The sequence below is a fragment of the Schistocerca cancellata genome, chromosome 3 (genome assembly GCF_023864275.1).
Source record: "Schistocerca cancellata isolate TAMUIC-IGC-003103 chromosome 3, iqSchCanc2.1, whole genome shotgun sequence".
NCBI classification, from domain to species: domain Eukaryota; kingdom Metazoa; phylum Arthropoda; class Insecta; order Orthoptera; family Acrididae; genus Schistocerca; species Schistocerca cancellata.
The window spans coordinates 633,965,091-633,992,925 of NC_064628.1; the positions used below are offsets into that span (position 1 = coordinate 633,965,091).

Consider the following 27,835-nt stretch of genomic DNA (forward strand, 5'->3'; position numbering starts at 1 on the left):
CAAAATTTTTAACCACAGTTTGTAACACTGTGCAGAACCACTCATCAAACAGTGATTGATCCTATAAAGATCAATATTGTGTTTGTATGAGGTATCATGTTAATACTAGACTTAAATGCCGGAAGACAAAAACTTATTGTCGTTGTGCGAAAGTCAAAATACCTTTACAATATTAATATTTTTGCAGTTACGTGAATCTCAACACGTCCACACCCTTAGTTACAACACTTTTTGAAAATGATGCATTACTTCAAATGATACTGTACTAAAATACAATTCTGTGGTAAAAGACAATAGCTGAAGGTTAGAATGAGACACTTATAACAGAGTTTAAGAAGTTACGAAGCATTTATTTCCGTAGTTGAACACAAAGCAATATTTTTTCATGACAATAATTACTTACGTAAATAAACACCGCCGCGCGGGATTAGCCGAGCGGTCTCAGGCGGTGCAGTCGTGGACTGTGCGGCTGGTCCCGGCGGAGGTTCGAGTCCTCCCTCGGGCATGGGTGTGTGTGTGTGTTTGTCCTTGGGATAATTTAGGTTAAGTAGTGTGTAAGCTTAGGGACTGATGACCTTAGCAGTTAAGTCCCATAAGATTTCACACACATTTGAATATTTGAAATAAACACGACCATTGCTGTGGAACGGTAGAATGCATGATGATAGCAGATAAACCATGCATTGGCTGCTCTTGGACGGCAGAGGGAACGTGGATAAGGCCAGTAAGTCACTAAGTCAACCCAGATTTTAACTTCTCTGGCATGACAGCGAGTCAACAGAACGTATCTACAGGCCAGCTGAATAGGCAGTTAAGTGGTGTGGAAATGCATAAACAAATTTTCATTGACTGTGGAAACGCGGCTTAATGTTTAAAATAAAAAGTAGACACAAGCACGGACGCGGTAGCTGCTTATGTGAACAACCAGGAAATTTGTCCGGTGAAGCAACGATATTGTACAGTAAGGGACGTATTACTACTTTGGTGCTCAGCACTGAGAAGCACACAATCAGATTATATGGGTTGGTAAGGAACAAACGTTTCTCCGGATTTTCCTGCCCTTGTCGCCTCTTGCTACCTGGTCATCTTCTCCAGCTGGCACGTTTCTTTCAACTGACTACTAATTAATGCTGCTGCCACTTATTCCTTTCAAACCTTCCCTCGTTCATCCGCTCGGTTCCGCTCTAGGCACCCAATTCAGTACATTAAATAACATTAACTCGCTTCTCATTTCTCGCACTTTTCTGCTCTTCCGCACGCATTTACTCGTTAATTAGTGCGTGCAGAAAACGCTAAGGCCCTAGTCTCGTCGTAATGACGCCGTTTCCAAACTGAAGTAGTTGTTCCGCTTTCGCGTGTCTCTCTGAAAATTAATGAACAAAGATTTTGAAACAGAAAACAGATTTCCCCTACATGTTTCCTTCAATCTGACGCAGCCGGTTCAGCACGGAAACCTGAACTGAAGCAACGCAACAACTGAGTGCAGTAACTTTCGGTTTTCGTATAATTTCTGGCTTCCGAAACAAACAAGTCAACGTAATAACATAGAATATTCGCACTCACATAATGTCTTATTCATCAACCTTGTGGGGCAACTAATCACTTAAAAATACAGTCCGATTGTGCAAAAGCGGGCAGTGAAAAAATTACGTCGTGTCCACTCACAACCACCTTTAATTTTTTTATCGCTGCTTCACAATATGTACGTTCGCTAATGATATTCTTCATAAATAATTCTGCACAGTTTGAGAAGAATAATGATTGGGGATTTTCTGAAGGCGTGCGAACAACACGGGACTACTCTTCGTCGACTGCCCGAGGAGTATGGAGAGGAGATTTCGCCCCAATCAGAACACAGCGACGCACTCGGCAATGCCTTGACCTCACGATGCAGTCAGATGTTTTCACCTGCGTTTCCACCACGAAAACTTGCGTCCCCCCCCCCTCCCCCCAAACCAGGCCTTCGGAGGTCAACATGTCCTGCCACACACACGCGCCGCGCGGGATGAGCCGAGCGGTCTCAGGCGCTTCAGTCATGGACTGTGCAGCTGGTCCGGGCGGAGGTTCGAGTCCTCCCTCGGGCATGGTTGTGTGTGTGTGTGTGTGTGTGTGTGTGTGTTTGTCCTTAGGGTAATTTAGGTTAAGTAGTGTGTAAACTTACGGACTGATGACCTTAGCAGTTAAGTCCCATAAGATTTCACACACATTTGAACTTTTTTTTTTTCCACACACACGCGGTCGGTGTTGCATCGTTTTCAAGATGGCCTCAACTGAAGTAATTCATGCGGACTGTTAATGTACCGGTAGCTGTGCAAGTTGTAGTTCAAGATCTTACAGGAAAATTAATGAAAGAGACAATGGATCTCCCATACACTGGTTACGAAAACAGATGCTTCATAGAAGTCATTTATGTGCATCAAACACGCTGACGGCAGTCTCACTGGCAGAGAACCAAGTGACTTGGAATTCACTTTTGAACATTTCCTTTAAGTCAGTTTGTCAAATATGATCACAGGTGTGGTGGCGTAGTTAGTTCAAGAGGAGCTGAATCAATAAGGAAGTTCATGTGCGAGGAACTTGCAAAGCGTTCTGCAGCTACGGCGTTAATTGGCTATTAAGGTTAAATGTTTCACAAATTTCGGGAGTTGCACTTAATTTCAGAAGATGCCCTGAACTGGCGAAATCAGGAATTCAATCTTGATGCTTCGCAGAGGGAAGATTGAAGGTCATGCGGGATGAGGACCCGAAGAGCTATGGAAAGAAGAAAGGACATGAACCATCCCAGAGTTTGTATTAATCGATGCAGGGAAACCACGGAAAAACTATATCCGGACGAGTGAACGGAGATTTCAACCGCCGTCCTCGCTTCGCCACTGCATCACCTCGCTCGATCGGGCAGTGTGACCGACAGCTCTGAATCTTGCAGAAAGGACTCCGTCGTTTTACGGTCGGGTCGCGTGGTTTTTACAATAGCAGCTCAGCTTTACTAAGAGGCGATCGCCAGTCGTGTAGACAAGTGTACTGAGATTTAGCCCAAGCTGTTGTAGCAATTTGGTAGCAACTGTGTGTTTCATTAGAGAGCTAATAATTATTTGAAGTAAGTGCTGATCGAATAAACGAACTTTGCGAAGTTTATCAGAATAAATCGTATTATTTTCGTGGCATCTGGAGGGTGTCAGTTCGGTGTGGCTTTCTGATTTTCATACTTTTAAATTGTTATCCCTAGACGTTTCCATAGTTGAGATTCCACAGTATATGGTAGAGAACCAGATGAGCCTGCAGGGGCTTTGAAGCTGGCTAATGGGACAAAGTATTTAAAAACGAAACTACTCAGTCTCTCTCTCTCTCTCTCTCTCTCTTACACACACACACACACACACACACACACACACACACACACACACACTTCCCACCTATTAAACATTAGGTGTTTTGCAAACGCGAATTAATAGAAATACTATTTCATTACTCTACAGTCCACGCCATTGTGCAAATTTGGGCCATAGCCCAAATTCGTCTCTCGATTACAGCGGTCTTTAAGTTAAACACAAACATTGCATACAGACCGCCGGCCGGAGTGGCCGAGCGGTTAAAGGCGCTACAGTCTGGAACCGCACGACCGCTACGGTCGCAGGTTCGAATCCTGCTTCGGGCATGGATGTGTGTGATGTCCTTAGGTCAGTTAGGTTTAAGTAGTTCTAAGTTCTAGGGGACTTATGACCTAAGATGTTGAGTCCCATAGTGCTCAGAGCCATTTTTTTTTTTTTTTGCATACAGACCCTCAATCACCATTTTATGTACTAATCAGAAGAGACCTTTGAGTATAACGTCTCGCCGACATCTAGCACAATGCAGGGTAGAAGCATGAGTTGGGACTCGATCGTGGCCTCGTTGAAGTATCTACCCTGACTATCGACTGAAAAGACGAAGGAAAATTACAAAATGCAACTTATGTAGTCCTGACTTCTTCAGTTGCCTGTAATATTACGGTATGCTGAGAACTTTTACTTTTGGACCGTCTAACTACAACGGAATTAAACACAATTTTCGTGCCATACGCTTTTCGCCTTTTTTCTCTGCAAGGCATCTTCAGTGGCAGATTCCTCTTCTTATAATTGCCATAATTGTGTTTCATTCAGTAGTAGTTAGACAGTCCAAAAGTAAAAATTATCAATATACCTTAAAAACTACAAAAGTCCCTATCGGGATTGATGGAGAGCAATTTTGACCCGCTCCCTCTAAATATGAAGCCACTGCCACACCCAACAGCACCAGATCGTTTACCACAGTTTTGGTATTCGTGAAAATTAAACTATTTCCTTGTATCCGAACAACTTGTGGTCACTGTTCTCCGATTCTGGTCTTCTGCTCCGGCGTGAGGACTCACTACGTTGTGGATTATTCATTTCACTACACCACAGTCTATGTTTTATAAAACGATGAAAGGGCAGTGGTAAATATAATTGGGTTCCTACCCTCTACTTTAGCAGACAACTAGTGTCGTACGGTTTTAATAGTTACAAATTGCAAATTCTCCAGATATCAGCTGTCGCGTGTCACTGTCTTCTTTTAAGCAAATTTTTGTTTAAGAACTGACATATCGCAAGTTTTATGTGTGTGTGTGTGTGTGTGTGTGTGTGTGTGTGTGTGTGTGTGTGTGTGTGTGTGTGATACGTTTTAGGAAAAAATTTTTATTTTTTCTTATGGTACATTTTTAATACACTACTGGCCATTAAAATTGCTACACCACGAAGATGACGTGCTACACATGCGAAATTTAACCGACAGCAAGAGGAGGCTGTGATACGCAAATGATTAGCTTTTCAGAGCATTCACACAAGGTTGGCGCCGGTGGCGACACCTAAAACGCGCTGAAATGAGGAAAGATTCCAACCGATTTCTCATACACAAACAGCAGTTCACCGGCGTTGCCTGGTAAAACGTTGTTTAGATGCCTCGTCTAAAGAGGAGAAATGCGTACCATCACCATTCCGACTTTGATAAAGGTCGCATTGTAGCCTATCACGATTGCGGTTTATCGTATTGCGACATTGCTGCTCGCGTTGGTCGAGATCCAATGACTGTTAGCAGAATATGGAATCGGTGGGTTCAAGAGGGTAATACGGAACGCCGTGCTGGATCCCAACTGCCTCGTATCACTAGCAGTCGAGATGACAGGCATCTTATCCGCATGGCTGTAACGGATCGTGCAGCCACGTCTCGATCCCCGAGTCAACAGATGGGGACGTTTGCAAGACAACAACTATCTGCACGAACATTTCGACGACGTTTGCAGCAGCCTGGACAATCAGCTCGGACACCACGGCTGCGGTTACCCTCGACGCTGCATCACAGACAGGAGCGTCTGCGATGGTGCACTCAACAACGAACCTGGGTGCACGAATGGCAAAACATTTTTCCGGATGAATACAGGTTCTGTTTACAGCATCATGATGGTCGCATCCGTGTTTGGCGACATCGCGGTGAACGCACACTGGAAGCGTGTATTCGTTATCGCCATACTGGCGTATCACCCGGCGTGATGGTATGGGGTGCCATTGGTTACACGTTTCGGTCACCTCTTGTTCGCACTGACAGCACTTTGAACAGTGGACCTTACATTTCAGATGTGTTACGACCCTTGGCTCTACCCTTCATTCGATCCCTACGAATCCCAACATTTCAGCAGGATAATGCACGACCGCATGTTGCAGGCCTGTACGGGCCTTTCTGGATACAGAAAATGTTCTACTGCTGCCCTGGCCAGCACATTCTCCAGATCTCTCACCAATTGAAAACGTTTGCTCAATGGTGGCCGAGCAACTGGCTCGTCACAATACGCCAGCCACTGCTCTTGATGAACTGCGGTATCGTGTTGAAGCTGCACGGGGAGCTGTACCTGTACACGCCATCCAAGCTCTGTTTGACTCAATGCCCAGGCGTATCAAGGGCGTTACTACGGCCAGAGGTGGTTGTTCTGGGTACTGATTTCTCAGGATCTATGCACCCAAATTGCGTGCAAATGTAATCACATGTCAGTTCTAGTATAATATATTTGTTCAACGAATACCCGTTTATCATCTGCATTTCTTTCGTGGGGTAGCAATTTTAATGGCCAGTAGTGTACTTTTAAGTCATTTTCCCTACACATTTACATAGAGATGCTATACTGCCTAACCGGAACACAGAGATAGTCTTCAAAAGGAAATTCTTCTGAAGTATCTTTCCAGCTTCATGGCACAAAAACTGATCCATTACCTGTGATGATACCAATTGCTGGATTGGAGGCTCGAAGGACGCTATAAGAGAATTTTGCTAACTACACTCATTTCCTCACTCTGCAATGTGAGCGGTAACGACGACGATGTCATATGCCCAAACAGTTCTGTTACCAGATGTCGATCATCGTTATCATCTTCATGGCCAAGTTCGCAAAAATATTTCTCTACTTACAACAACCAATTTCGACAGATTTGCTGTCATCTTCAGGTCTTCAATGTCTGAAGACCTGAAGATAACAGGAAAGTCTGTCGAAAACGACTGTTGTAAATAAAGAAACATTTATGCGATCGTGGCTTGAAAAAGTTTTTACTAAGTAAAACACATAGCTCCTTTTGATTTCTCAAGATGGTAAAAGACAAAAAAATGGTTCACAGGGCTCTGAGCACTTTGGGATCTAACATCTGAGGTCATCATTCCCCTAGAACTTAGAACTACTTAAACCTAACTAACCTAAGGACATCACACACATCCATGCCCGAGGCAGGATTCGAACCTACCACCGTAGCGGTCCCGCGGTTCCAGACTGAAGCGCCTAGAACCGCTCGGCCACACCGGCTGGCATGAGAAAACACAATCATCAACAAAAATAACTTCGATGTTCCCCATGTCCTGGCTGAGACAGAGAGCAAGAGATGGAATATACATGTACATTCATACTGTGCAAGCCACATTAGGTGCGTGGCAGAGAATGCTTTGTGTGTTACTCTTGCTTGCCACCTTTGCTGTTCCAGATGCGAATGGTTAGCGGGAAGAACGATTGTTGGTAAGCCACTGTGTGAGCGGGAATCGCTCTAATTTTACCTTCAAGGTCGCTTCGCAAGAGATAGTTAGGAGGAATCAGTATATCGGCTGACTCTTTTAGGGACTTACGGTCTACAAAAATAACCGTACACCACGTAGTGATACAGAATGCCTCCCTTGCAGCGTCCGCCACTTGAACCAACTGAGCATCTCTGTGAAGCTTTTGCGCTTAGTCAATGAACCAGTAACAAAATGAGCTGTTGTTCTTTGCATCTTCTCTGTTTCCTCTATCAGCCTACCTGGTACGGATCCCAGACTAACGAGAAAAATTCAACAGTTTGATGAACGAGGGTTTTCGTAGTGTATTTCTCTTGTTGACGGACTACATGTCCTTACAATCCTTTTAATGAATTTTTCTTGTAATTATATCACTTGAGATTCGTTTTATGTGATCGTTCCACTTCAAATCGCTCCATACACATACTCTTAGATATTTCATGGATATGTCGCTTCCACTGATCTTCTGCAATTGTGTTACCATCCAATGACACGTCTTTCTGCTTATTTGTCCGCAATGCATTTGTTCATATTGAGGCTCACCTGCCAATTCCTGCATCGAGCGTCGATCCTCTACAGATCTGCCAGCACTGGGCTACAGTTTTATAGCGTTGCGATTTCTCTGTATACAACGGCGAAAAACCTCATGGAATTTCCCTAGTTACCCTCTGCGTCATTTCATATCCTATTTTGTAAATTTATGGCCCTATAACACAGTTCTGGAATGCGATCGACGTAACTTTTAGGCTTGAATGTTGAGAAAAACAAGCTGTATTCTGTCTGCTAGAAACTTTTCAAACCATTCACACTGCTGGTGTACTATTCTGTACGCTCGTTATTTTGTTCATTAAGTGGCTGTGTGCGACAGTATCGAACGGCTTACGGGCGTCAGGAACGCAGCATCTACGAGAGGCGCCGCTGTCTACCGCCTTCTGGTTCTCGTGGACGAACAGAGCGAGTTGGGTTTCACGCGATCGTTGTTTTCGGAATCCACTTTGATTCCTACAGAAGAGATTTTTGGCCTACAGAAATATCATGATACGAGTGCATTAAACTTTATCCAAAATTCTACAACAGACCGTTGTCTGCCGGCCGGAGCGGCCGAGCGGTTCTAGGCGCTACAGTCTAGAACCGCGCGACCGCTACGGTTGCAGGTTCGAATCCTGCCTCGGGATGGATGTGTGTGATGTCCTTAGGTTAGTTAGGTTTAAGTAGTTCTAAGTTCTAGGGGACTGATGCCCTCAGATGTTAAGTCCCATAGTGCTCAGAACCACCTTTTTGAGACCGTTGTCTGAGACACAAGGTTATAGTTTCATGTGAACCTGAGTTGTACCCTTCAGGCGTCCTGTCCGGGGACGTGAAAGCGTTCGTGGACAGGGAGCTGGTCGAGTTTTATGCCGTCACAGCGTGGAATTTCATTTTCCGATACAGTGTCAAGCGCGCAACGAAGAATCTGCCACGTTTGATCTTTGCCTCTTGGGCGAGGAACGTGGCCAATTACATGTAACATCGGTTTTAAGACCCAAGCAGAACTCAGGAGACGCCGTATTGGATTAAGTCATAAGGAAAAAATTTGGAAATTTGTGGTAAGGTTTTATGGGACCAAACTGCTGAGGTTATCGGTCCTTAAGCTTACGCACTACTTAATTTAGTTTAAACTAACTGACGTTAAGGACAACACACACACCCCGGCCCGAGGAAGGACTCTAACCTGCGACGGGGGGAGGCCGCGCCGACCGTGACAAGGCGCCCAAGACAGCGCGGCTACCCCCCGCGGCAGGCATAAGGGAGATGATGTTTGTACGTGGTGGTTTTTACATTACAGGGTACGTACTATGAATATAAACTACCTGAAAATCCCGGCACTTCGAGGATCTCTCGAAGCGTCGTCGTTTTTGCAAGATTTGTTATAATAAAATGGCGGGAAACTGCATGCCGCTAGTTAGGGGCTTCTCGCATTTGACGCTCTTTGTATTATAACATGCTGTATAGCCACACATTGATGACAAGCCTTTGGAAACAGTGTTAGCTGTAAAATATCTAGGAATAACTATCCGCAGAGATCTTAAGTGGAATGACCATATAGAACAAACAGTTGGGAAAGCAAATGCCAGACTCACACTGATATGGAAAATCTTAAGGAAATGTAACTCATCCACGAAGGAAGTAGCTTGTAAGGCGCTTGTTCGACCGATTCTCGAGTATTGTTCATATATCTGGGATCCTCAGCAGATAGGACTGATAGAAGAGAGAAATAAGATCCCACGAAGAGCGGCACATTTCGTCACGGAGTCCTTTAGTCAGCACGACAGCGTTACGGAGATGCTCCATTGGCAGACGTTACAAGAGAGGCGTTGTGCATCACGGAGGGATTTACTATTGAAATTTCGAGAGAGCAATTTCCGCGAAGAATCGGACAACAAATTACTTCACCCCCACCCCCTTTCGCATACGTCGCACGTAATGACCGCGAGGAGAAAATTCGAGAAAGTAGAACCAATACACATACTTACCGACCATCACCCTTCCCACGCGCTATTCGCGAGTGGAATAGGGTTGGAGGGCTGCCACACACCTTTAGGTAGCCTGAGGAGTACGGTGTACATGTAGATGTAGATGCATGCTATGGAAGTGTGCCGCTTCAGTTCTATGGTGCATTAATTTATCGAAAGTGCGTCGCTTTTGACACGGTTTGTTACAGTTAAATATCAAATGACATCTGTTGTTACAGCCTTTAGACTTTTGTACACACTGTATACCATACTTTACACGCTACTAGCGTAGTGAAACTGTAGTGTAATTGATAGAACCGTGAACTATGAAAGAAAAAAAATAGCAGGTTCACGTCCAACTATCTACTAATTTTCTACCTTAGGTTTTCTAAAAGATTCTGAGAGCTTATTGTTAATGTAATGTAAGTATGACTTACAATGTTTATCATGGGACATGGACCAATGAATTGCAAGACTGCATTCTACCTCGCAGATCAGTACAGTTTATACTAAAATTACGACATGGGTACCATGTGGTTACGTGAATAACTGTGCGTCTAATAGATTCAATCTAGGAGGATTATTGCTTGTACAACGTAAAAAAATAGAATTATGACTAGACGCTATCCTGCGTTTTTGGTACAGTGAAATTAGTCAGGTCGAACCTGTTGACTTCAAAGTACTACCGAACAACTTTTTTTATTATGCAGAAAATAGAAAAATAAGACGTAGCTAGAACAGCGAGCTTGGGCAGATGACGTAAGTATATTAGTATTAATAGCGTATTTTGTGACGTAATTTTTTGCCAAAAGTGGTTTGTTGTAGATTTTGTTTGTCACTGTCAATTATAGCTCGTCTACTGTTCCTCTACCACTAATTTTCTGTTCAAGCCATCGACGAATCAATTTTCTCCGCGATTTTCTGCCTTCTTCTTCGAAGATCGCTTACAAAGGTAACTGTTTTACGAACGTCCATTGTCATAAACAAACTGTGTGATTTGCGTCCAGATGAAACGAACAACTGCCGTTCGAGAGCGCTGCAAACGCAAATCACGATGAGGAGCACGTTCTGTGAGATGCAGCAGGGCGATTCACAGCGTGTCGCAACCACGACGAATACCACCCTTGGTGTGCCTCGCGATTAGGGTTGCCGGCTATCGCTGAAACAACCGATTTTCGCTTATGTCCGTTTTTCTCAAAGTGAGGTTAGCCCGAGTGTTGAAACCGCTCAAAATAACGGGTTTCTGAAATAAGTGATTTTCAGTTTTTTGTTTCTATTGTTTCCAGTAATAAACGTGTTCTTATCAAGGATCCCACCACTATTCGGGTCCGACGAATAGTCAGTGCTAAAGGGTCAAAACTGCGGTTGGAGAACTATTTCTCGACTTAATTTGTCCGGCTTCAAGGGTTACACGCAGATAGAGGCATACTATGTAGCCACAGGCAACAGATCGGCTACTGTATATTTTCAACGCAAATCGAGCATTGCACTTAACTGATACCGCACTTCGTAAAATACTTCAGGACTAGGGATGGTGCCATCCTGTAGTACAAGTAGCGTTCGACAACAGCGAGGAACTACCATGTAGATCAGATAGGGCAAATTTGGCGCACTGAATGTACATGCTTACCATCAAGTAGGCCACGCCACATGGTTGGTTGGTTTTGCGGAAGGGGACCACACATCGGTCCTATCGACTTAGGGAAGGATGCAGAAGGAAATCGCCCCTGCCCTTTCATAGGAACTATCCAGGCATTTGCCAGAAGCGATTTAAGAGAATCACGGAAAACCTAACTCAGGATGGCCAGACGCGGGTTTGAACTGTCGTCCTCCCAGTGTGCTAACCACTGCGCCCGCTCGCTCGGTCACGGCACATGGTTATGGGTGCGTTACTGTTGAGCAACGCTGTACCAATTCTTATGTCATGTGTTTAATGCTCGTTTCTATCAGCATTGTTATTAAAGTAACACTGATCGCTCTTCCAGTTGTCCGCAATAACGTAGTATTTGAAAGCAATGAAATGTTATGAGTAAAAATTACTCGTTTTTTTAAAAGGTTTATTTAAAAGCCAAAAATTTTGCCACTGCTGCTCTGGCTAATTGATTTTTCGTTTTTTTTCCTGGTTATCAGTAAAAAAAGTAAAAACATCTACACTCCTGCCCATTAAAATTGCTATACCACGAAGATGACGTGCTACACACGCGAAATTTAACCGATAGGAAGAAGATGCTGTGATATGCAAATGATTAGCTTTTCAGAGCATTCACACAAGATTGGCGCCGATGGCGACACCTACAACATGCTGAGATGAGGAAAGTTTCCAACCGATTTGTCATACACAAACACCAGTTGACCGGCGTTGCCTGGTGAAACGTTGTTGTGATGCCTCGTGTAAGGAGGAGAAATGCGTACCATCACGTTTCCGACTTTGGTAAAGGTCGGATTGTAGCTTATCGCGATTGCGGTTCATCGTATCGCGGCATTGCTGCTCGTGTTGGTCGAGATCCAATGACTGTTAGCAGAATATGGAATCGGTGGGTTCAGGAGGGTAATACGGAACGCCGTGCTGGATCCCAACGGCCTCGTATCACTAGCAGTCGAGATGACAGGCATCTTATATCCGCATAGCTGTAACGGATCGTGCAGCCACATCTCGATCCCTGAGTCAACAGATGGGGACGTATGCAAGACAACCGTCTGCACGAACAGTTCGACGACGTTTGCAGCAGCATGGACTATCAGCTTGGAGACCATGGCTGCGGTTACTCTTGACGCTGCATCACAGACAGGAGCGCCTGCGATGGTGTAGGCCTACTCAACGACGAACCTGGGTGCACGAATGGCAAAACGTCATTTTTTCGGATGAATCCAGGTTCTGTTTACAGCATCATGACGGTCGCATCCGAGTTTGGCTACATCGCGGTAAATGCACATTGGAAGCGTGTATTCGTCATCGCCGTACTGGCGTATCACCCGGCGTGATGGTATGGGGGTGCCATTGGTTACACGTTTCGGTCTCCACTTGTTCGCGTTGACGGCACTTTGAACAATGGACGTTACATTTCAGATGTGTTACGACCCGTGGCTCTACCCTCGATTCGATCCCTGCGAACCCCTACATTTCAGCAGGATAATGCACGACCGCATGTTGCAGGTCCTGTACCAGCCTTTCTGGATACAGAAAATGTTCTACTGCTGCCCTGGCCAGCACATTCTCCAGATCTCTCACCAATTGAAAACGTCTGGTCGATGGTGGCCGAGCAACTGGCTCGTCACAATACGCCAGTCACTACTCTAGATGAACTCTGGTATCGTGTTGAAGCTGCATGGGCAGCTAGCTTTACCTGTACCCACCATCCAAACTCTGTTTGACTCAATGCCTAGGCGTATCAAGGGCGTTATTACGGCCAGAGGTGGTTGTTCTGGGTACTGATTTCTCAGGATCTATGCACCCAAATAGCGTTCAAATGGAATCACATGTCAGTTCTAGTATAATATATTTGTCCAATGAATACCCATTTATCATCTGCATTTCTTCTTGGTGTAGCAATTTTAATGGCCAGCAGTGTATTATAACCGAGACCCAACGAATACGGAAAAACACCGGTTATTCAAAACTAAAATACTGGTATCGCTTTTAACTGGTCGGTTTTTTGCCATCGCTATTCGCAATGAGAAACAGATTGCGCAAGAGGACGGAATTAACTAGGCAAGCAAATTGATACTCACTCTGAAGACGAGAAACACAAAATTCACGCCGTACGCCAGGAGCAGCGGCTCCCTGCCAGATCACATCGTCCAGGACGCAGGTAGATGCCAAGCACGTTGTCCGCCGAGGAGCACAGCGCGGGTGGCTGGGTGGCCAAGTTAGAGAAGCAGGCGGGCGACTGCTCAGGCTACAGCGCGCAGCGCGAGGCGAGGCGAGGCACAGACGACACAGTTCCGGCGACGGTGCGTGGCTACGCACAAAGCGCCCGCCACGCTGCCTACCTTCCACCTGCTACCTGCTACCTTATACCCTGTGCCAAGGACGCGCCTGCGACACTGCTACTGTAGCCGCGGGCTATCGTGACACCGTCATCATTGCTCAATGCCTGCAGCGGCAAACGTGTCGGCAGCATCAGCCGGTCGGTCGATTGTGCAGATGCTTTTTCAAACTAAGTCTACGAGGTGCGGTCGAAAAGTTTCTGGTCCAAGATAGTTATCGTAATGTCTCGTACAAACACCACCATATACTTTTACGGTGGTACTTTGTGGGTATGCAAGTCAAATTTCGCGGCTCCAGCTTCGTTAGTTTTGCCACTAGCATGCGTTGGATACCGTAGCGTAAGCAATGGCGACTATCGAGAAAATCAGGAACCGCGCTGTGTCGAATATCTTCATTTGAAGGGAATGACGCCCAAGGAAATTGCGGTAGGCATTCGGAATACACTTAAGGACTGTGCTCCGTCTTATATGAGGTTTGTCCGTATAAAAGTTGAATAATGTCTTTATGTTACAAGTTGCAGTCACCGCCCATCAACGCTCAGTTCGAGTCAGAGCACTCTGCGTGAAGGTGGGAGAGTGCGGCAGCTTGTTACCCTTTTTCACCTGCCGTCGGCATGGAGCTCTCTCTGGTTGAGAAATAGCGCGTCAACATAAAGTTTCTTGCAGAGCTAGGCAAGAATGGCCGTGAGATTTTTGAGTGTTTGAAACAGGTTTACGGAGACAATTCTCTGAAGGAATCAACCGTGAACAAGTGGTTAAAAAGGTTCCGGGATGGCCGAGAAGAAGTGAACGATGACCCTCGCCCACGACCCCCGTCGACATTGAGTTCCGATGCAAATGTTGAACGAATTCGGGCTTGTGTTCTTAAAGACCGTAGATTGGCAGTCAGAATGATTGCTGACGAACTGTCAATCCCCAAAACAATTGTTCACGAAATCCTGACACAAAAACTTGAAATGAAGAAATTGTGTGCGAAAATCGTACCGAAGCTCTTGAAGCCAGAACAGAAAGCAAAGAGGGTTGAGTGCTGTGTGGATTGGTTGGAAGCAGAGGAACGAGGGGACTTTCTCAACCGAGTCATCACTGGAGACGAGTCCTGGTTTTACGAATTCGATTTGGAGCTCAAATCTCAAAGCAAGGAATGGAAACTAGCAGGAGAACCGAGAACAAAAAAGTCGTGAAAATCAAGGTCCAATATGAAGACAAGTTTTTGGCCCAAAGCTCAATCACAGTGACCGACCACCCGCCTTATTCACCCGATTTAGCCCCGTGTGACTTCTTCATGTTCCCGATATGCAAGGGGCGGCACTTGGGAGATGTGGAAGCCATCAAGGCGAAAACGACACGGCAACTGAACAACATCACAACTGAAGACTGTCAGCAATGTTATCAACAGTGGAAATGGCGTTGGCAGAAGTGTATCGCGTCTCAGGGCGAGTACTTTGAAGGAGACCATATTGTAATACCCGAATAATTGTAAAATAAAGTAATTATTCAACTTATATACGTATTTTCCGGACAAACCTCGCACAACAGTGAAAAACTGGGCGTCCGACATCAAACGTGGAAGAACGAGTGTGGAAGATCCGCTAAGGAGCGGAAGGCCGGTCACAGTTGCCACTGACGAAACAGCGACTGCAATTCACGATACGATTTTGCAGCATCGTCTAAACGTTGCAGCACATTCAAACGAGATCTGGAATCTCCCACGAGCGTGCTCATGACACTGTTGTGGATATTCTGGGAATGCGGAAAGTTTCATCTCGGTGGGTCCCGAAAGACTTGAATGCAAATCATAGACGGGAGGGTGTGCAGTGTTGTGAAGAAATCGTCCGCCAGTTTGTAGCGGATGAAGAGGGCTTTCTTGCAAGGTATGTGACAGTGGACGAAACGTGGTTTCACCACTTTGATCCTGAGACAAAACAACAGTCACAACAATGCAAACGTCCTTCATCCTCTTCTTCAAACAAATTCCGGGTGCAAAAATCAGCCGGTAAGGTGATGGTATCGGTCTTTGGAATGCAGAAGGGGTAATTATGGTTGATTACATGCAAAAGGGCGTAACTATCAATTCATCATACTATTGCACCCTCCTGCGCCGTTTGAGACTAGAGATGAAAAAACAGGCGCGGAATTCTTTTGCATTGGAACAACACACCGGCGCACGAAGCCCTCGCAACATTGGAAACATTGTGTGACTGCGCGGCTTCGAATTGTTACGTCATCCGCCATATTCTCCAGATTTGGCTCAATCAGACTTTTTCTTTTCCCAAACCTAAAAAAATACGTCAAAGGATGACGATTTGACAATGATGATGCTGCATTGAAAAATAAATTGGTATTATGAAACTTCTGTCATTCTTTGTTAGATTAGAAACTTTTCGACCCTCCCTCCCGTACAAACACTTTCGATTCAGTCAGACACTGAAGGAAATTGAAAAATGAATGCCTCTAAGGACTTAGCGTAAGAACGTCATTTCTCGTTGGAGAGATGCAAAGTGTAACACTTCTCGGATGGTATCGATCCGTTCACTTAGTAATCAGATAGATGGCCGAACACCAGATCTTGATGGGCTGCGTATTGGGTATTCCAGTTGATATTTTTAAGCTTCGACTTAAAGATTAACACTCGTAACTGGAATAACAACCTTCTCTATGTATCTAGAATGCTGACGCCTACTTACTCCCCCCCCCATAGCCGGACCTTGTCTCGAGGAACAAATCGAATATACGAATGGACCTTCAGAATCGGCGTGCAAAGACGCTACAATGCATCGAAGTTACAGTGGTCAACACCTTCGCTTCGCTTCGCTTGTAACCTCCCCACAAAATTAAAATAAATAATAATAATAATAATAATAAGATTCTAATTTTAGTGTAACCTCAGAACAAAATTGGTTCCCATTTATAACCTCCCTACAGGAATTCATTCACATTTAACCTCCACACAAAATTTGTTTCCCATTTAATGTACCCACATTCTTTTCTCATTTAATGTAAGCTCGAAACAGAAAAATTCCTAAGCCTCGTAATGAAAAAATAAATTCAGTAACCTGATAAATTTTGGACGACAGCAGTGCCGCGTCATCGCCCTGTAAGATCATTCTGAATAAAAAAAGAAAAAATTCTTACCTCAATAAAGTCGACCGATATATCTGCTCTTACAATAATTTTTTCCGGCACAGCTCTGTGCAATACTGGCCGATAGATTTGTCATTTATGAAAGGAAGCAACTGATTTTTCTTTTGCAACAATCGGAATGATCATGGATTGGAGAAAATAGTAAATTCTTTAAATTGAAATGAATGCTTATTAAAAAAATTACTTTATATGACAAAGATTATTATTAGGACATTTTTAAAACATTTACATGGGAGTTCAGATAACATTACTAGATATGCGCGAGGCTGCTTTTTACCTTATACAATAATACTCGGGCTCCGGCATCGCTACAGCGCGACCGGGCCAGCCAACACGATACACCAGACCAGACCAGACCAGACCAGACTCCAGACTAGCGCAGACTAGCAACAAGTTACTGCTACAGCTACACAGTTCGTACACAGTCAACACTGGTCTCTGGTCAGCGATTCTCCTATACCTTGCATATCGCAGGCAGCGCATGAGCAATACATCGAAATTACATCTGCTCGGACCTCTTACATAAAATTACATCTGCATTACATCTGCTCGGACCTCTTACATAAAATTACATCTGCTCGAACCTCTTACACCCTCCCCTCCCCCCCCCTCCGGCAAACAACGGGGCAAAATAGGCGACAAGAAGTCTCCTCTTCATAATTTCACCCCAGGTCTCAACTGCTAAATCAAGTCTAATATCGAGATTTCCGTACGGATTAAAACGCTAGCTACCTTCGTTGCGTCGTCAGCTAGAATACGCGGTAAAGATTGGTCAAGACGTAATCTACGCTATGGGTGAAGTGTGTCCAACACTGTGGAACAACGAACTCTCGTTTGATGCCAAATAAGTAGCGTAGTAGCAAGCAGTGGCCCAGCTATAACTTCCACTGCGTGCAGCATTTTTCGTCGCCGCTTCCGGACATGTGTCGTTACCCTCGATTTTTTCCTCGAGACATCATTTACAACCCTTCAATATTTATACGTATGGTTTTGTTACACCTTGTACACCAAATGAGTTTTATCCTTAATTACCTCCGTAATTAACAATTTAAAGATACACAGGCAACACGTGTATTGAAAAAAAGGGCACAACTGCGGCCCCTTGGCGGCAAATTTGGCATAAATTACATTAAGCGTCAGATCTCGAGACTGCCCACGAAATTAAATGATAATTTACTAAAGAGCAATCATTTCAGAAAACCAAGTTTTGAATATGTGGTGATTTTGAGCTCTATGTAGTCAACTTTTAATTCCTCAGCAAAGACTCTCTCCAAATCACCTGCTTCTTAGTTTTGTATCGTGTCTGAAGAGAACGATAGGGAAATCATTTGAGTATTTTGCATTCTTCACATTGATCAGTTATGAAGATTTGAAGTCTAATTTAAGATAAGTTTGTTGTGCCTCCTTATCTCGAGCAAATTTTGTTGCATATTTTACTGTGGGTAAAATTTGTGTCGATTTCACCGAAATAATTCCAGGTCACACTGCCCTTAATTCCTCAGTGTGGTTACTTTTTAGATGCACAGAAGCGGTTGATAAATGTACACTGCTCCACACACCGAGTAACTGAACACGAAACACTGACTTTAAAGGCAAAATTAAACTCCGTCTCGGACAGGTCTCAGAAGACCGACCGCCGTGTCATCCTCAGCTCTAAGGAGTCACTAGATGCGGATATAGAGGGACCTGCGGTCGGCACACCTCTGTCTCGGCAGTCGTCAGTTCTCGTGACCGGAGCCGCTAGTTCTCGATCAGGAAGCTCCTCATTTGCCTGAGTGCTGAGTGCACTCCGCTTCCCAACAGCTCTCGGCAGACCGGAGGGTCACCCATCCAAGTGCTAGCCGAGCCCGACTGGTGTTACCACTGCGGCAAGGCCTCTTAAACACTGATATTTTGATTTTAGAAGTTCAAATTTTAAACTTTCATCTTTAGTAAAACCACAGGAGCCGGAAGTGGTATTGGTGGTACAACTCCAATGACAGTTCCGACAAGTCGGAATCAGAGGCAAAGCTACGTTACATTTCTTCTCCAGGAGACAAATATATAAACTAGCCTACTGGATCATCGCAAATTGATTTAGACGATTCATCGGCAAAGGAAACCATCGGAAATTGGTGATGGTTTGAAGGAGACTGCAACTCCATTTTCAACGGTTAAGAAATGGCTCACTGAATTCAAGCTTGCCCTCCTTGACTTGAAGTTGACGCTCTTAAAGATCGTCCCGAAGGTGTGATCACAGATGAAAACTTCGAATCCTTCCTTGCTGACAGCTAAGATCACGTTCTCAAGATATGGCCATCTATCGAGGCCGACTAACATTGAACATACAATCAGTGCCCCAACTAAAATCCAAAAAGGATAATTAATTCTCGGTATGCTTGTGTGTTGTAGTGTGAACAAAGCCTAGTGCCTGCAGCGTGTCCATTAGCGCGTGCTTGAGCCGAAGACCGTCGCGGATGGCTCCGTAAAAAACTGGGACAACGGCCGTGGCACGTGCACTCCCTGCGCTATAGTAGGGGGCGCCTCTCGTGTTACAAGCGCTCAGTCGCAAGGCGGAGTACGGAGACGTATCGAGGAGTCGATATATTTTCGGAGCGTGTCTTCATTAATGACCGCTGTGTGTTGACAACAGGACTCGTTTGGTGTCCGTGTGAGAGAGAAGTGTACGATAAATGGCATCACTGGTCCCCAAGAAATTACAAATATACTAGCTGTCTTTCTATTACCTGGTGATAATTCTGCTTTCTGGCAGCCCACACACAATGGGCAACCGCTAGTTAGGGATTTAGCAGTCATTATTTCATATAAGCCATCACATGTCACTCCTGTCATCGTATCGCCATAAAGACGGAGGTATGGGGGAGCGAATGTGGGTAAGGCACGTACGTTAAGTGTGTGTGAAACGTGTTAACTCTGTTCTTTGTTTTTCGCCCAGTGACACGTCGCAGTAAAAAGACAATGCACTGGTATTCGCGGATGGGGGGAGGGGAGAAGGGAGGGTGGTTCGAGTCTCCTTCCAGATTTAATGTCTTCGGTGTGAAGGGGGCTTTATGCGGAACGCCATACGTCCCGCCTTTTGAGCTCTGCTATCAATTCGAAACATAATGCATATTCACTTAAAAATGGTCGAATATATGAAAGTTCCGAAATGGGTTTCTGAAAGCGTCGAAGGCGGCAACCAAGAAGGAATACGAAGATCGAAATCGCCCGATGAACTAAAAGGACGGGTCAGCGCAGGGACGAACTGTGTTTCGGAACACTCGACCGCGTGGCTGTATCATTACCGCCATGCCTCTGTTTTCTGAACACTGTTTCAGCCAGTCACCCCTTACCTCCGCAGTGAAAGGCCGCAGAAAAAATGGTTCAAATGGCTCGGAGCACTATGGGACTTAACATCTGAGGTCATCAGTCCCCTAGAACTTAGAACTACTTAAACCTAACTAACCTAAGGACATCACACACATCCATGCCCGAGGCAGGATTCGAACCTGCGACCGTAGCGGTCGCGCGTTTCCAGACTGAAGCGCCTAAAACCGCTCGGCCACACCGGCCGGCGAAGGCCGCAGATACTCGTGGTGCACCAATTAGTTATTTCCACTTATCCAAGATGGTGATCGCTCCGTCACGCCAGCCCACTTGTTTCTTCCGTAGTTTTGTTCGTAGTGAGAAACAAAACACGGCAGGCACGTGACTTTCAGGTGTCTGCTCAACGACCGTCGTAGTTCTCAATTCATTCGGTCAGTGGCAATACCACTCTTACCTAATTTATGGAATAAGTGTCTATTTCAAAATACAGCAAATATAAACAACTTGAATGAAACTAAATCCTATTTAAGTATCTTAAGTAACTACATTAACAAACTCATCATCATACTTTTTCAAGTCTTCTTAAGAAATGCAAAGCATACATGTCTCCATTCTACGTGTGTTTCTTCAGACCATTAGGGAGCGTAGAGGTCTTCTTATTGTTTTTTATCAACGATATTTTGTAGGCGAGTCAGATTTCAGAAAGAATAGTAAAAATTCATTTTTTTTACAAAAGATTGCAATCTCTGTTTATATAGCACTTGCCCAAAGATGCATGTAACAAATACTGAATTTCCTTACTCTGCTGAAAAATTGGGCCTAACTGTAATCCCGCAATCCACATACTGCATAGCCATAAGGTGGTCTACAACGACAAAACCATTGTAATGAAGAGCGCCGAGGTGCAAGCGAGTTTCATCTACTTCAGTGAGTAGTTAAAAGATACGCCACGTTCACAAGGATCTAACCATTTTTTATGCCCGACATTTAGGTCCTTGCCCAGCCTTTTTTCTGCCACGAAGCCCTCACAGTCCCTATTTTCTGCGAACTGGATCTGGCAACATTAGGCACGCTAGAGCGCTGCATGCTGCCTGTTGCTTTGTACCGCCCTGGCCGAATTACTCCGTGTCGTATGTGTCATAGCCGAATACCACATGTTGCCCAGATGGTGGCTGGTGACACTGCGCCTTTACACACAAAAGAGTTGTTGCGGCGTGGAAACCCGGCTGTAGCCGTCACAAGAATTCCCGGCGAGGGGGCGGCGCGGAAAAGGAAGCGCAGAGCAGTCGCAAGACAGGAAGCCGGCACGACGGCGGCTGCTGTGAGCAGGAAGGGCCTGGTATCTGCCCACGACACGCAGCAGCAGCGCGCCCGCTCTCTCGGCAGCCGACACTGGCCACAACTGCAGCGTACAGGCTGGTTCACCCGCCCCTACCTATGGCTTTAATGCAACTCGCAACGCTATAAAAAACCGCGCACAAGTGCTTCACATTCGCTCGCTACGCGCAAATTCTTAGTCCTACAGAAAAAAACTGAACAGGGCCTTCCTGTAAATAATTTAATGCGGTTAAATTTTACTGGCAAAAGTTTTCGCTGGAGGTCACGTTCTTACAGTTATTCAAGAAAAATGCGTTTGAAGGTACCTTTTGTACGTTTTTCTTGAATAATTCGAAAACTACCTCCTCTAGTGAAAACTTATCCCAGTAAAAAATGTAACTACACACATCAAGAAAGTTTTGCATCACCCTGGTTTCCAGAACTCCTGAAGATAGGCGTTGACTATGGATATTGTATCACAGACACAGTCCCTTTGACTGTTCAGAGACGTCACTAAACTCGCCCAAATGTGTAAATGACAGCAACGCCACCATGCTGAATAATGCTTTTCGTGCAGCCCCAGGAAGTCGTGTTACGAGTCAAACTGTGCACAATAGGCTGCATGATGCGCAACTTCACTCCCGACGTCCATGGCGAGGTCCATTTTTGCAACCACGACACCATGCAGCGCGGTACAGATGGGCCCAACAACATGCCGAATGGACGGCTCACGATTGGCATCACGTTCTCTTCACCGGTGAGTGTCGCAAATGCCTTTAACCAGACAATCGTCGGACACGTGTTTGGAGGCAACCCGATCAGGTTGAACACCTTAGACACACTGTCCAGCGAGTGCAGTAAGGTGGAGGTTCTCTGATGTTTTGGGGTGGCATTAGGTGGAGCCGACGTACGCCGCTGGTGTTCGTGGAAGGCGCCGTAACGGCTGTACGATACGCGAACGCCATCCACCGACCGGTAGTGCAATCATATCGGCAGCATATTGGCGAGGCATTCGTCTTCGTGGACGACAATTCCCGCCCCATCGTGGACATCTTGGGAATGACTTCCTTCAGGGTAACGACATCGCTCCACTAGAGCGGCCAGCATCTTCTCCAGACATGAACCCTATCGAACATGCCTGGGATACATTGAAAAGGGGTGTTTATGGACGATGTGACCCACTAACCACTCTGAGGGATCTACGCTGAATCGCCCTTGAGGAGTGGAACAGTCTGGAACCATCTGGAACAACAGTGCCTTGACGAACTGGTTGATAGTATACCACGACGAATACAGGCATGCATCAATGCAAGAGGACGTGCTACTGGGTATTAGAGGTACTGGTGTGTACAGCAGTCTGAACCACCACCTCTGAAGGCCTCGCTGTGTGGTAGTACAACATGCAATGTGTGGCTTTCATGAGCAATAAAAAGGGCGGAAATGATGTTTATCTTGATCTCTATTCCAATTTTCTCTACCGAGGTGATGCAAAACTTTTTTGATGTGTGTTTATTAAATTTCCTATAAAAGCTCCGCTCATTTTTTCTGTGGGACAAATAGTTTGCACATAGTGTGTGAGAGAATATGAAAATCTTGTGCGTAGTATTTGAAGGCATTACGGGTTGTATAAAACCTGAATGTACTAGCAGCTGAATCACCCCCTCTATATGACAATCGCCTTGATACGTAGACTGGTGTGCAAAACATAAGAATGAAAGTAACTTTCGCATGATGTGTCACTGTCACGTACACATGGATCATATGTAGAAAGAACTGCTACAGTCCAGTATAGAGGTAACAAAGAAATATGCCGACAAACAGAACTGACACTTTTATTCAAAGGGAATAATCATGCTGAAGTCAACAGGATTTGTGATGGTCGCCTGGACATTACATTACATCATTCTTGATAGAGTGTGTGATCAACTACAGATGGCCATCTATGCCCTGCAACGTGCTCCCATGCTAGCTGTACAGGTGGTAGGGAGTTCTCTGGATAGTCGTTGTACCCAACGGACCGGACCTGTCATCCCTGCCCCCGTCGCGTGTGCTATGGGATTGAAGTCAGGCGACAGGCAGGCCAGTCCGTCCATTGTATATTCTCTCGTTCCAAGAGCTCTTCGCCTGCGCTGTTCAATGCGTTCGCGCGTTTTCAGCCTTAAAATGGAAGTTTGGGGTGAATACGCCCCTAAAGAGACGCCCTTGAGGAAAAAATACAGTGTCACAACAATGTTGTCGGTAAGTGAACCGTGTTCAAATATTTGGAGCCCACAACGTCCATGTAACATTGTTACTCCCCACACAATGTGCCTGGGATATGTCCAGCATTGTTGAAAATGCTCGTGTCGCTGCTACAGGTGTTAAGGTGTGGGGAGGCTAATCTTTCGTGGACATATTGACTTCCAAATCTTTGAACACAGTACACTCAGTGGTCAACATGGTTGTGACAAAGTACTACTTCCCTCCCCCCCCCCCCCCAGCCACCACCCTACCCCGCCGTGTTTCTTTTCAGGGGTGGTGCATTCGGCCACAACTTCATTTTCACGGATGACGTTGCGATCGAACTGTGCACAGCTGGAGTAGCTCTTACAACGTGAAGGTATTGTCACCAGACTGGCCTGCCCTTTCCCCAAACTGCATTGGGAAGACGTATTGTAGAACGTCCACATGAACCATCGACCATCCAGCAGCTGTCAACCACACTGGTGGAGAAATGGTACGTCCTACCACAACAACTCCTTACCAACCTTGGAGCCAGCACGGGAGCACGTTCCCAGAACATGCACTGCCGTCTACGGTGATCACACACCCTATCAAGAAACATGTCCCGCCTTTTGTGACGTCCGGTTGATTGTAAATAAATCACGGTGACATCAGTGTAATTACTGTCTTTGAATAAAAGTGTCATTTCTGTTTGTCTCATTGCGTATTCTTTCAGTTGCCTACGGTACTATCGGAATTCTTTTTATGCATGGTCCGAGTTTCATCGAGCTGTGTTACTTCGCAGTGATACATTAAGCTTCCTTAAGGTTTGCACACCAGCGTATAATACCGGACGCTGATCCAATATGTTCGGCTACATTGCAGGACCAGGTGTTGTCTCTCTTAGCGGCTAACTTTCGGAGAATAAAATAGCATGAAAACGAGAGTCATGAAAATGGTAAGGAATTCTAGAAAGTACAAGTTACGTTTAAATACAGGATACTTTACAGTTTCTTGCCCAAGTGGGAGAAAACGCGACTGACGTCCGGAAAGTAGGCGGAAACGACTGAAAGAAACAGCAAAACCCACATTTAGACGCTCGCATACATCGCCTGTACATCTGTATTCACAGTTTTACATTAGCGCCATGAGAAATACTGATAATGCTCGGTGTATACTTTTAGTTTATATTGTGTATACTAGCTTATCGCCCTGCTTCGCTCGCGTAGATTGTATAGTTTGCACCTTGTTTTGTTTTTCTTTAATCGAATTTTTGTGTTGTTCACCAATTGGAACACTTAGGGGAGGAATTTCGAAAAATCCCTTCTTAAACGACGCCTACAGTGTAAGATGAACATCCACTGCAAAATTCAAGTTGCTGTCCTTAGTGGTTTGGGCTAGGCGATGATAAGACAGTGAGTCGGTCAGTCGGGACGTTGCCTTTTATATACAGTGATTTTCACACTAATTAAGGCCATAGGAGCATCATCTTTTCCCAATGTGCTTTTGACACAAAAGCGATTCTGGTAGCTGGAGTCCAATGTTTTTGTTGAACACGCCTTTTGCGTTCTTGCGGCGGTATTCCCATAGAAACTTTCATCCCCTAATACATATTTCTTCATATCTAACTGAGAAGCGAAACACTAATTTTCATGGATTTGGCTTCAATTTTTTTTAATGTAACAAAATATTTTCTTCAAAATGTTCATTCCCTATTTTTCTCCATTTGTGTCTTGACTTTTCAAAAACAGTGAGAAACGTATTTTTTAATTCTAACAAAAGAGCCAAATAGAAATTTTCATAGATTTAGCTTTGAAAATACTTTCATAATGAAAAAATAATTTTATAAAATTTCTCACCCCCTTTTTCACCCCCTTAGCGAGCTGAATTTCCAAAAACACCGAAACACGTATTTCTTTATTTGTAAGCGGTAAGTCAAATACGATCACATAACTAATGAGGAGGTATTGAATAGAATTGGGGAGAAGAGGAGCTTGTGGCACAACTTGACTAGAAGAAGGGATCGGTTGGCAGGACATATTCTGAGACATCGAGGGATCACCAATTTAGTATTGGAGGGCAGCGTGGAGTGTAAAAATCGTAGAGGGAGACCAAGAGATGAATACACTAAGCAGATTCAGAAGGATGTAGGCTGCAGTAGGTACTGGGAGATGAAGAAGCTTGCACAGGAGAGAGTAGCATGGAGAGCTGCATCAAACCAGTCTCAGGACTGAAGACCACAACAACAACAACAACAAGTCAAATACCAGTTTTCATAGACGTAGCTTTAAAATCTTTAGTAGTTCTTTAATAATGATTTATTTAAAAAAAACTGTTCACCCACTATTTCACCATTGTGGTTAAATGTCAAGAAATGCTGAAGCACATGTTTCTTTATTTCTGAGCGAGGAACCAAACACCAATTTAAACTGCCTTAATAGCGACATGTTTACAAAAACCTTTCATCCCCTATTTCACCCTGTTAGGGGAGGAATTTCGAGAAAACCCTTCTTAAACGACTCTTACAATGTAAGATGAACACCCATTGCAAATGTCAAGTTGCTGTCCTTAGTGGTTTGGACTAGGCGATGATAAGACAATGAGTCGGTCAGTCGGGACATTGCCTTTTATACGTATGTGTATAGCGATTATGGCAATGTCACAGTTTTCACATTTTGATATTTTTATATGTCTTGAAACAGCTGCATGAGACATGTGCTTCTCCTATTTTCGGACGAAAATTTTTCAAATGCTGTATTTCTTTCATGTGCAGTTTGTTGAGATCATTGCCAAAGTGATGTACTAATTCTGATATAAACAAATTATTGTTGTTATTATCATTATTACACTAGAGCATTTTATATATGTCATCGTAATCATCGCAGCCATCTGTCCACATTACAAGCAAGATCAAACTGAAACAGTAGCAATGTATCTACATGGAATGGTGTACCACTCTCAGCCACGTAATACATTATCAGAATGGTGGTCGTAAAAATATCCTAACCTTACCGAATGGGACGAGAGACGAGTTTCACGCTTTTCCAAAGACGATCAGTTTCAAACCCGACAGGGATTGCTGCTATCAGTGAATGCAGCTACATCTTAACTAGTTTCCGGACAGAAATTCTTGCAACGGGCATTTACAGTTGTATATCTTGCAAAGGCCATTCCTCACATCCGCACACAGCTGCTCTTCTTCAATGGGCCAAACAACACAAAAACTGTACAGAGGCTAATTGGAGGCGTGTAATGTTGTCTGAATAGCCGCGATTTTTGCCTATTTTTACTAGCATACTGGGCAGTTTGGTTAGGGTTTCCGTCGATCTTTTACTTCCGTTCCAGCCAACGCCAGATTAGAATGGCTCTGAGCACTATGCGACTTAACTTCTGAGGTCATCAGTCGCCTAGAACTTAGAACTAATTAAACCTAACTAACCTAAGGACATCACACACATCCATGCCCGAGGCAGGATTCGAACCTGCGACCGTAGCGTTCACGCGGTTCCAGACTGAAGCGCCTTTAACCGCACGGCCACACCGGCCGGCTGCCAGATTAGATTCTCCGTGCTGCCTGATCTACAAGATTCGCAAAAAGCAAGGCTACGAAAATAAATATCCAGTAGTTAACAGGAGGAACTGACACTTAAGAGGTCTAGTATTTCTCCGCAGTCTAGTAAAGCTTTGGCTGACAGAAAACGCATCGGTACAGGGGAAAAAAATGCTAAGTTTCGCTATAGCGAAGTTTATAACATACGGAAGACGCAAGCAGGCGCGAGTAAATAGGGAATGTCGGCATTTATGACCTTTGATTTTGATTAAATAACCTTTACATTTTCATCTCCCGTCATCAGTTTTCACATCTGCATCTCGTCATATAGGAATCACTTGTTTTTCCGAAGGAATAAGAAATATTTCGTCCTTGTCGGTGGCCAAGTCTCTTATAACCATATAGGTTTCTGTTTATGATTACATTGAAAATGCCGATACTCATCAAGAAGACTTACCTCTCCTTATTTAGTCTTGGAAGTTAATTTCTTGTTATTAGAAACTGTCACGTCTAATCGCATTAATAGTCACCGCGTAAGTATTTACCCTCTCCGCCTAGATAGCTGAGGGCGTTAAAGCGCTTCCGGGACATGGGGATAATGCGCCGGCGCCGCGTCCAATCCACCTCGCGGATTAGAGGATGGGAACCGGTGTTCCGGCCAGCCTGGATGTGGTTTCTAGGCGGTTTTCCACATCCGCTTAGGTAAATATCGGGTTGGTTCGCAGGTTCCACCTTAGTTACACTATGCGCAAACACAATG

The 27,835-nt window shown here is 44.7% G+C and overlaps 1 long non-coding RNA gene across 1 annotated transcript in view; it reads right to left on the reverse strand.

Moving 5' to 3' along the window:
- The window catches only part of LOC126175570 (uncharacterized), a 270,723-nt gene that overhangs the window by 137,659 nt on the left and 105,229 nt on the right, over positions 1-27,835 (reverse strand). The window lies entirely within an intron of this gene.